The 10,987-nt window shown below is 34.5% G+C and overlaps 1 non-coding gene across 1 annotated transcript; it reads right to left on the bottom strand.

Moving 5' to 3' along the window:
• Window positions 1-6,403: 6,403 nt before the first annotated feature.
• Window positions 6,404-6,510, bottom strand: LOC111722942. The gene has a single exon (XR_002771568.1). It is a non-coding gene; the product is annotated as a U6 spliceosomal RNA (small nuclear RNA).
• Window positions 6,511-10,987: the final 4,477 nt, after the last annotated feature.

Below are 10,987 nucleotides of genomic sequence, written 5' to 3'. Positions count from 1 at the left end.
CGGGGCTGCAGTGAGCTATAATTGTGCCACTGTACTCCAACCTGGGTGGATAGAGTGAGATACTGTTCAAAAAAAAAAAAAAAAGAAAAAGAAAAAGTTTAACTTGGTGGCTTATTTTTAACCAAAAGAGTTATATAAATTAATTGTCTTTTGGACAGTTTCCAAGAACTGCATCACTAATGTTGACCAGCAGAAATACAGGAATATTACTGCAATCTTGTTGAGGACTTCAAAAAATATAAATGTAAAAACCCCCTATCCAAAAATAAGCATCTTAGGGATATATACACCTCTCATTTTTGTGACTTCTTTAATAAAATTGGAGAGAGACCATAGAGAGGAAAAGGAGCTTTTCCAGAAGCAGGTTTTTGAAGGATCCACACATATTACCAGAAGCCCCCCTTCATTTCTTCTCTAGGATACTCTGTTCAACTTATCCTGAGATTTGGAAAGAAAAAGTGCTAATGTTACTAGTTGCAAATGAAAGGGAGAAAAAGAGAAGAGATCATGACAGTGTGAAAAATTTCAGGTTCTCTGAGATCCAGATGAGACTTTAGAGATAGACTATGTCACTGAATATTTTTCCAGTGGAGCAGAGAGCAGATTGCTTGGCTAAATACAAGCCTTCTTTCCCACTCTGGCTATTTCTATTGGACTCTGACAGCTTTAGAATTTTCTGATATTTTGGTTGATTCCTTTACTCTCTTTTGCTCCAGCTTTATTATGGAAGATTATCTAGTGTTTCCAATTTGTCTGAAGTCCTTACTAAGATTAGCAAGAATCACTGCTTATTGGGATGTGCTTAACTGAGTCTCCAAATCTTCTGGTCATTGCTTATTGTGGGACTTAGAGTTAATATAATGATATGACTCTATCAGTCTATTTTCACACAGATGTATGCCACTGAACACAAAGTGAAATATGGGGTATATTAGTCAGCTGTTGTTACGCTAATGCTGAGTAACAAACTTAGTGGTGCATAAAAACAAGGCTTTATTTTCCTTGTTCACGGATCTGTTGATGATCCAGGACTGCTCTGCTTTTACTATAACACAGCAAGGCTTATATCAAAGCCTCTAGGTTGGGATCAGGTATACTTCATACATCTCCACAATCCTATTAGCTCTGTGGTACATTCTTCTCCTAGGGCATCATTAAACTCAAGAGGTGAAGTCAAACTATTCATTTAAGGCCTGTCTGCATGGTTGCTATCAATCAGTTAGCCAAAGCCAGTGGCATTCATGATCCTACCCAACATCACTGGGCTGGAGAAATAACTCCATAAGAAGTTCACATGGCAGAGGGAGTGGATGAAGAATTGAGAATGATCTTATCTACCACAGAGACAATGTGCAAACAGGTTAATTCAAATAATTCAATACAAATACCTACTGACTTGCAGAATAAGCAGCATTACCTCCATGTGTGAAAAATATCCTATTTTTTTAAATTAAAACAATGAAATCCTAATAAAACAGATTGTAATATTTCTTTTAAAGAATATGCAATACAGTTATTCATTCTATGTTGAGTATCTAGCCAAATAGGTCTAATTGTTGGCAAATTTCTGATTTTGAGTTACAATGTACAAAACCGTGCACGTGCCTGCTCATGCGCACACACACACACACACACACACTTGTTTTCGGGAGTTTGTAACCAGGGACTAAAAGGTACCCTGAAAGGAAATCACTTTGGTAGAACCACTATGTGGTAAGAAAAGGTGATGCAAGAAAAGAAGTTCCTTGTGGTTTCAAACTTTATCATGTTATGGGTCCCACAAAAACAAACAAAAAAGCCTCTTTAAAAAAAAGAAGCTGATTTAAGGCAAAGCTTTTCTTTCTTTCTTTCTTTCTTTCTTTCTTTCTTTCTTTCTTTCTTTCTTTCTTTCTTTCTTTCTTTCTTTCTTTCTTTTTTGAGAGAGAATCTCATTATCTTGGTAGAGTATGTGACGTCACAGCTCATAGCAACCTCAAACTCTTGGGCTTAAGTGATCTCTTGCCTCAGCCTCCCGAGTAGCTGGGACTACAGGCACCTGCCACAATGCTCAGCTATCATTTTGAAAAATTTAAAGCAGAAACATCTAGTTAATAGTTTTGCCTTAGGCTTGGTGCCCATAGCTCAGTGGTTAGGTTACCAGCCACATACACTGAGGCAAGCCAGTTTGAAACTGGCCTGAGTCTGCTAAACAACAATGCCAACTGCAACAAAAAAATAGGTGGGAATTGTGGCGGGCATCTGTACTCCCAGCTACTTGGGAAGCTGAGGCAAGAAAAGCTCTTGAGCCCAAGAGTTTGAGGTTGCTGTGAGCTGTGATGCCATAGCACTCTACTCTATGTGTCAGAGTGAGATTCTGTCTCTAAATAAATAAATAAACATTTAAACATGAGAGCTCTTCTAAGGAAAATTTTGTATTTCTTTGTTGTAGTATAGAAAGCAAAAGCAAGGATAAAAAATGTCTGCATTCAAGCTAGATAGACTTGTTTACACTGGAACTACTTTGAAGTCTAGGAAAGAAGACATGAAAGCTTAGGGAAAAAGTAACTAATGGCTTCAAATAAATCTAGTTAGGTAATTTTGTTTGATGTTTATTTATTTATTTTTATTTATTCTTTTATTTTGAGGCAGAGTCTCACTATATCTGCCCTGGGTAGAGTACTATCGCGCCACAGCTCACAGCAACCTCAAACTCTTAGGCTTAAGCAATTCTCTTGCCTTAGCCTCCCGAGTAGCTGGAACTACAGGCATCCACTACAATGCCCAGCTATTTTTTAGTTGTAGTTGTCATTGTTGTTTTGATAGGCCTGGGCTGGATTTGAACCTGCCAGCTCTGGTGTATGTGGCTGGCGCCCTAGCCCCTGAGCTACAGGCGCCAAACCATATTTATTTTTTTAATATTATTTTACTTTATTTTTATTTATTATTTTTTTATTAAAAAAATCTCACTTTGTCACCCTTGGAAGAGTGCTGTGGTATCATCATAGCTTACAGCAATATCAAACTCTTGGGCTGGAGAGATCCTTTTGCTCAGCCTCTCAAGTAGCTGAGACTATAGGCATGTGCCACTAGGCAAGCTAGTTTTTCTGTTTTTAGTAGAGAAGAGGTCTCTCTCTCTTGCTGAGGATGGTGAACTCCTGGGCTCAAGCAATCCACCCACCTCAGCCTCCGGAAGTGATGGGATAACAGGCGTTAGCCGTCGTACCCGGCCTGTTTGATTTTTAAATTAGTAGGAGATTTTCTTAGAAATTTTGTTTTTAAGATTTAGGTTAAAATTGAATAGTTACCTAAGATCAGGAATTTAGTCAATGTCAAAGTGATTTCAATTTCAGAAAATTTATCTAGTTTTGCTGAAATGGATAAATGGAGATGCTGAAGTGTAACAGTTTGGCATTTCATTGGCATTTCATCCTCAGCCTAGAGGACTTTCTCTTAAAATGGAACTACTGGTTTAAAGCACAGCATTTAGACACTTTTTTCCAAAGGAAAAAGAAATTGCAAATTCTGATTAACAGCAATTATCTCTTTTGAAGGAATGATACAATTCTTCAGCATTATTACTACTTGGTACTCTGTGTGCCATCAAGTGAAGCAAGATTCCTATACCCATAAGAGCTTTTTGTCTTGATCAGACAAAAGGAGGGTAATTAAGCAAGTGGCAGCAATCAGCTTTACAATCAAAAGACCATGGCAGATTTAATTAATGCTTTGACAAATTCATAAAAGTAACATTTATGTTTTTCTAAAGGTTGGTATTTACTATGGGACTAACAGAAAAATGTTTTAATACCATCTCAGCAGAGTTTTTATTTTATTTCACAATATTTTATAATGTGAGTCAAGCATTTTAATATTCATTTTAGAGACACCTCTAACAGAGAAAGGTTACACTTTCTAAATAAAGCCACACAACTGCTTAGTACCTATGATATAATTAGACTGTGAAGAGCTTGAGGACGTCTAAACTTTAACCTGTGAAACCTGTATAAAGCTCAAAAAATGTCCTTCAAGTAATTTATCTATATTAAAATGGTATAACTATGGGACAATAATTATTTTGTCATGTCTAAATATGCAAGGGTACACGTGAATCTTTCTAAATATAGACTATAAATGTCTGACACAACTAAGAAAATGTCATGAAGGCTATGTTAACAGTTGTATGAAAGTATTTCAAATTGTATATAGAACCAACACACTGTACCCCATGATAGTATTAATGTACACAGATATGACTTAATAAAAAATAAATAAGAAAAAAATAAATATAAAATTTTCCTTTGAAAACGAATTCATTATTTAGCTGGAAAGCTATAGTCTACTCTTTGATTAGTATAAGGTTTTTAGAAACCTCATGAAAATGACAAGGAGTTTAAAATATATAAAGTGCATTTTTCTTTATAAAAATAATATAGTCATTATAAATAACTAGAAAAATCTTCCAAAGTGTCAACACCTGAAGTCAATTTTCTTTTCCCTTCAGGCTTTTTATGCATAGGTTTTTCAAATATTTTATTATGAAAATTATTAAATGCACTGGAAAATTAAAATAACTATATAGCAAATTTGTATATTATCTACCATCTAGATTCTACATTAGCAATTAATGTGTTTTATCACATATATATATTACCATTTATTGATCCCTGTATTCATCCATTAATCTACCTTAATTTTTTTTTGTGGTGAGAACATTTAAATATACTCTCTTAGCAATTTTAAAATATACATTCAAATATACAAATGTAACTTTTTCCACATACAGTATTTTTAATTCTAGAATAAACTTTTAGTTCTTTTAAAATAGTTTTTATTTCTTTAATGAGATATCTTATCCATTCATTCATTAAGAGCATGTTTTTTCTCACATCCTTGAGTATAAAATGATGGCTGCTTTATACTTCTGGTGTGTTTATTTCTACATCTAGGTCATTTGGTGTCAGGCCTCATTGATTACCCTTTTTCATGGGAATAGGACACATTTTCCAGTAACTTTGTATGACTAGTAATCTTGAATTTATCTTGGGCATTGTAAATGATACATCAAGAAAACTAAATTCTGTTATGTTCCTTTTAAGAGTTCTTAATTTTAATTTTTATTTTTACTGGGTTGTTAACTAAAACTCCAAACTCTATCTTTCCTGCAGTGGGCAAGAGCTTAATTCTTCTATTAGTTTAAATTAGCTGAGCTGGTTAGAGTCTGTTCTGTGCATGTGCAACTCAGGAGTCAGCCAGAGATTAGATCAAAGTTTTTCTACTCTTTTCTGGGATTTATCCCCTCACTTTCCAGTTGCTGTGGAAAACCTTTATGCTCAGATTTTTTCAGCTAATAAGACATGTTTTCTGTTGTAGTGTTGGCTGCTTACCTTAGCACTAACTGAGGCTTGCATTTAAACAAAAAGCTGTAAACCCAGGAAACTCTCACAGCATTATAGCCTGTTTCCACCCATAGAATTTCCTCCACTTTCTTTCTGACTTTGCTTATGCTCAGTGTTTTCAAGTAGTCGATTTTTATATTTTTCCAAGAATTTGAGGTTGGTATAATAGAAACTACTTCTTCATTATGGGAAATTGGAATACAATTCAGAATTTCATTGAAGACATAATTATATGCAAACATTCCTTAACTTTGTAAAATTCTCATTTGTGCAATCTTAACTTGCATTATTGATATCCACAGACAGCATTTGGATTTTAGATTACTAACCAAGGTGGAAGCATTTCAAACTATTGAACGGGGATAAATACTGCTTGTACCAAAGTTCTTGGTAATTATTTTTTCAATTCAAACTTTTACATTTATAGTTTTATAAATTTTCATAGAAAATGGAAAATAAAGTTAATATACTAGTGATAAGCATGAGTCTCATGAAATTTAATACCATTTAAACAAAAATATCCTAGAGATTATGTCTAAAGGGAAGATATAATGGGAAATTCACCATATTTTTAGCTTTGATGAAATAAACCAACCCACTTTTATAACCTATACAATTTCCTATTTAACTTTTATGGACATTTTATGAAACTAATTATGTATGAAAGTAGGAGATTCTTTGTAAACTTATCCTGCATTTTCATTTAAAATTATAAATGTTTTTCATGTTACTATATATATTTTAATTGAAGTAAAATTCATTTGACATTAACTACTTAAAAGTGTACAATTTGGTGGCATTAAGCAAATTCAGAATGTTATGCAACCATCATCTCCATCTAGTTTCAAAACGTTTTCATTATCCCAACCACATTAAGTGGTCCCTCACCATTCCTCCCTACTCCCAGCCTGTGGCAGCTGTTACTTTGCTTTCTGTCTCTATGTGTTTATCTCTAGCTGTTCTGAATGTTTCATATATATGAAATCACACAGTACGTACTCTTGTTGTTTGGCTTCTTCTTCTTTTTTTTTAATACGGAATACTTCACGAATTTGCGTGTCATCCTTGCGCAGGGGCCATGCTAATCTTCTCTGTATCATTCCAGTTTTAGTATATGTGCTGCTGAAGCAAGCACTTGTTTGGCTTCTTTTATTAGCATGGTAGTTTTGTAGGTTCATTAACGTTCATTAACATTATAACATGTCAGTATTTCATTCTTTTTTTTTTTTTTAAAATGAGGCTTTATTTTTAAGAGTAGGTTTACAGTAAAATTTAGGTAGAAGGCACAGAGATTGATTTCCGTATATTAAACCAGGCTTGTAGGCCAAGGATAAATCCTACTTGGTCATAATGTATAATCTTTTTGATGTGTTCTTAAATTTGATTTGCTAATATTTTATAGAGGATTTTTCTATAATGTTTGATGTTCAGAGATATTGGCCTATAGTTTTCTGTTTCCGTGTTGTCTTTGATTGGCTTTGACATCAAGGTGATGCTAACCTAAGAAAATGTATTAGGAAGTATTCCCTCCAGCTCTATTTTTTGGGAAGACTTTAAGAAATATTGGGAGAATAATGTCAGCAAGACACTAAACTATACCCAGTTTGATCATCTGGGTATATACCTAGTAGAGGAATTACAGGGCCACCACTGCAACAGCCAAAGCAACAATGAATAAACAACTATGTTTTTAGCAAAAGAAAGTAAAAGAAAGTGCCAGTGTACATGAAAAGAGTAACAGAAACTCAAGTGAGCACAGAAACTGGGGATAGCCATGTTGATAAGGGAAGGAAACTCCAGGTGAGGAGTTGGGGAACCTTTCAATGTTGGAAGGCCACATTAATTTACGTAATCAAATGGGACTGCATTCAAGAAATGTCAGTTAGATATACTTACAAATATACATTGTTTTTTGAAAATCTAACTACTATGTATTTAATAATTTCAAAAACTGAAAGCTATTTAATTTTACTTTACTGTTTTATTATTTTTAATTACTATTTTTTATTAAATCATAACTTTGTACATTGATGCATTTATGGACTTCAGGGTACTGCTTTGATATACAATGTGAAATGCTTACATAGAAATAAGTAAATATCCATCACAATTATACTCATTTATTAATAGTTTTGAAATGTACCATTGCATCATGCACATTAGGTGAGGCCCCCCAAATGCCCTCCCTCCTCCCATATCCTCCCCTCCCCTCCCCCCTCTCTCCTCTTAGTTTCTGGGCTATAATTATGTTTTACCATTCATATGAGTGTATAGGTGGTTATATATTGATTTCATAGTAGTATTGAGTACATTCGATACTTTTATTTCCATTCTTGAGATACTTGACTAAGTAGAATATGTTCCAGCTCCATCCAGGTAAACATAAAAGATGTGATATCTCCATCTTCTTTATGGCTGCATAGTATTCCATGGTGCACATATACCACAATTTGTTAATCCATTCATGGGTTGATGGGCACTTGGGCTGTTTCCATGTCTTGGCTATTATGAATTGGGCTGCAATAAACATTTGGTGCAAATGTCTTTGTTGTAAAATAATTTTTGATCATCTGGGTATATACCTAGTAGAGGAATTACAGGGTCAAGTGGTAGGTCTACTTTTAGTTCCTTGAGTGTTCTCTCAACTTTTTTCCAAAAAGGTCATATTACTTTGCATTCCCACCAGCAGTGTAGAAGCATTCCCTTTTCTCTGCATCCATGCCAACATCTATAGTTTTGGGATTTTGTAATGTGGGCTAGTCTTACTGGAGTTAGATGATATCTCAAAATGGTTTTGATTTGCATTTCTCTGATGATTAAGGATGATGAGCATTTTTTCATGTGTTTGTAGGCCATGTGCCTGCCCTCATCAGAGAAGTTTCTGTTCAAGTCTCTCGCCCACATAGAAATGGGGTTATTTATTCTTTTCTTATTGATTAGTTTGAGTTCTTTGTAGATTTTAGTTATTAGAGCTTTGTCAGAAGCATAACCAGCAAAAATCTTCTCCCATTCCGAAGGTTGTTTGCTTGCTTTATTTACTGTGCTCTTGGCTGTGCAAAAGCTTTTTAGTTTGATCAGATCCCACTAATGTATTTTTGGTGTTGCTTCAATTGCCTGGGGCGGGTGGGGGGGGGAGGGTCCTCCTCATAAAATATTCTCCCAGGCCAATTTCTTCAAGTGTTTTTCATTCACTCTTTTCTAGTATTTTTGTAGTTTTATGTCTTAAGTTTAAATCTTTTATCCAGTGAGAATCAATTTTTGTTAATGGTGAACAGTGGAGATCCAGTTTCAGTCTTGTACAGGTCGCCAGCCAGTTCACCCAGCACCATTGGTTAAATAGGGAGTCTTTCCCCCACTGAATATTTTTGATAGGCTTGTCAAAGATCAAATGACAATAAGTAGCTGGGTTCGTCTCTTGGTTCTCTATTCTGTTCCATAAATCTACTGCTCTGTTTTTGTGCCAGTACCATGCTATTTTGATCATATAGATTTATAGTATAGCCCGAAGTCTGGTAATGTGATACCTCCTGATTTGTTCTTATTTTTGAGTAATGTATTTGCTATTCAGAGTTTTCTCTAATTCCATATAAAACAAAGTACTATTCTTTCAAGTTCTTTAAGCATTACAATGGCTCTTTAATAGGGATTGCATTAAATCTGTAGATTGCTTTGGATAGTATGGACATTTTAACAATGTTGATTCTTCCCAGCCATGAGCACAGTATATTTTTCCATTTGTTGATATCTTTAGCTATTTCTCTTCTCAGAGTTTCATAGTTCTCTTTAGCTATTTCTTTTGTCAGAGATTCATAGTTCTCTTTATAGAAGTCTTTATGTCCTTTGTTAGGTAAATTCCCAGATATTTCATCTTCTTTGGCACTATTGTAAAAGGAATACAGTCCTTGACTATATTTTCAGCTTGACTGTTATTGGCATACATAAAAGCTACTGACTTGTAAGTATTGATTTTGTACCCTGAGACCCTCCTGTATTCCTTGATCACCTTTAAGAATTTTGAAGTTGAGTACCTGGAATTTTCCAGGTATAGGATCATATCATCAGCAAAGAGTGAGAGTTTGATCTTCTCTGACCCTATTTGGATACCCTTGGTCACCGTTTCTTGCCTGATTGTAATGGCGAAGACTTCCATCACTATCTTGAGTAGCAGTGGAGACAGTGGGCATCCTTGTCTCTTTCCTGATCTGAGTGGAAATGTTTTCAATTTTACACCAATTCAATATGATATTGGCTGTGGGTTTGCTGTAGATGGCCTCTATCAGTTTAAGAAATGTCCTTTCTATGCCAATTTTCTTCAGTGTTCTGATCATGAAAGGACTCTGGATGTTATCAAAGGCTTTTTCTGTATCACTTGAGAGAATCATATGGTCTTGTTTTTTTATTTTATTGATGTGACGTATTATTTTTATATAGATTTGCGTATGTTGAAACACTCCTGTAACCCTGGAATAAGACTAACTTGATCATGGTGTATAATTTTTTTGATGTGTTGTTATATTTTGTTTGCTAAGATCTTATTGAATATATCTGCATCGATATTTATTAATGATATTGGTCTATAATTTTATTTCATTGTTTGATCCTTTCCTGGTTTGGGTATCAGGGTGATAATTGCTTCATAGAATGCATTGGGAAGTATTCCTTCTTTTTCTATGCTTTGGAAAACGTTGTATAATATAGGTACTAATTCCTCTTAAATGGTTTGATAGAATTCAGATGTGAAGCCATCTGTTCCCAGACTTTTGTTTTTTGGGAGATTTCATATTGTTGATGCTATTTCAATGATTGATATAGGTCTATTCAAGATTTCTAATTCTTTCTGGTTGAGTCTAGGAAGATGGCGTGCTTCCAGGTATTGATGTGTTTCCTTTTCAGATTTTCATATTTTTGGGAATAGATATTTTTGTAGTAATCATTGAGGATTTTTGAATTTCTGAAGTGTCTGTTGTTATTTCTTCTTTGTTGTTTCTGATAGATGATATCAGAGATTTTACTTTTCCATTTCTGGTTAGGTTGGCCAAAGGTTTATCAATTTTGCTAATCTTTTCAAAAAACCAACTTTTTGTTCTGTTGATCTTCTGAATGATTCTTTTGTTTTCAAGATCATTTAATTCTGCCCTAATTTTGGTTATTTCCTTTCTTCTGCTGGGTTTGGGGTTGCAATGTTCTTCCTTTCTCTGTTGCTTGAGATGATCCATTAAGTTGTTGGCTTCCTCTTTCTCATTTCTTGATGAAGGCTTCCAATGCTATAAATTTCCCTCTTAGGACTGCCTTTGCAGTATCCCACAAGTTTTGATGATAAGAGTCTTCGTTATCATTTTGTTCCAAAAATTTGGTGATTTCCTTCTTAATCTTGTCTATGACCCAGCTATCATTCAGCCTAAGATTATTTAGTTTCCATGACTTTGTTTGAGTATGAGGATTCCTGTTGCTATTGTGTCCTAGGATATGATTTATTTTGGAGGGTGACCTGTGGACTGATGAGAAGAACGTATATTCAGTTTTCTTAGGGTGAAATGTTCTGTAGAGGTCTGTAAAGTCCATTTGTTCTAGGGTCAGGTTTAAGTCTAGTATTTCTTTGTTTAATTTCTTCT

Source organism: Otolemur garnettii, unplaced genomic scaffold (assembly GCF_000181295.1).
Source record: "Otolemur garnettii isolate 467f Iridium unplaced genomic scaffold, OtoGar3 scaffold00006, whole genome shotgun sequence".
Classification (NCBI taxonomy): Eukaryota; Metazoa; Chordata; class Mammalia; order Primates; family Galagidae; genus Otolemur; species Otolemur garnettii.
This window is presented reverse-complemented; position numbering and strand designations above follow the sequence as displayed.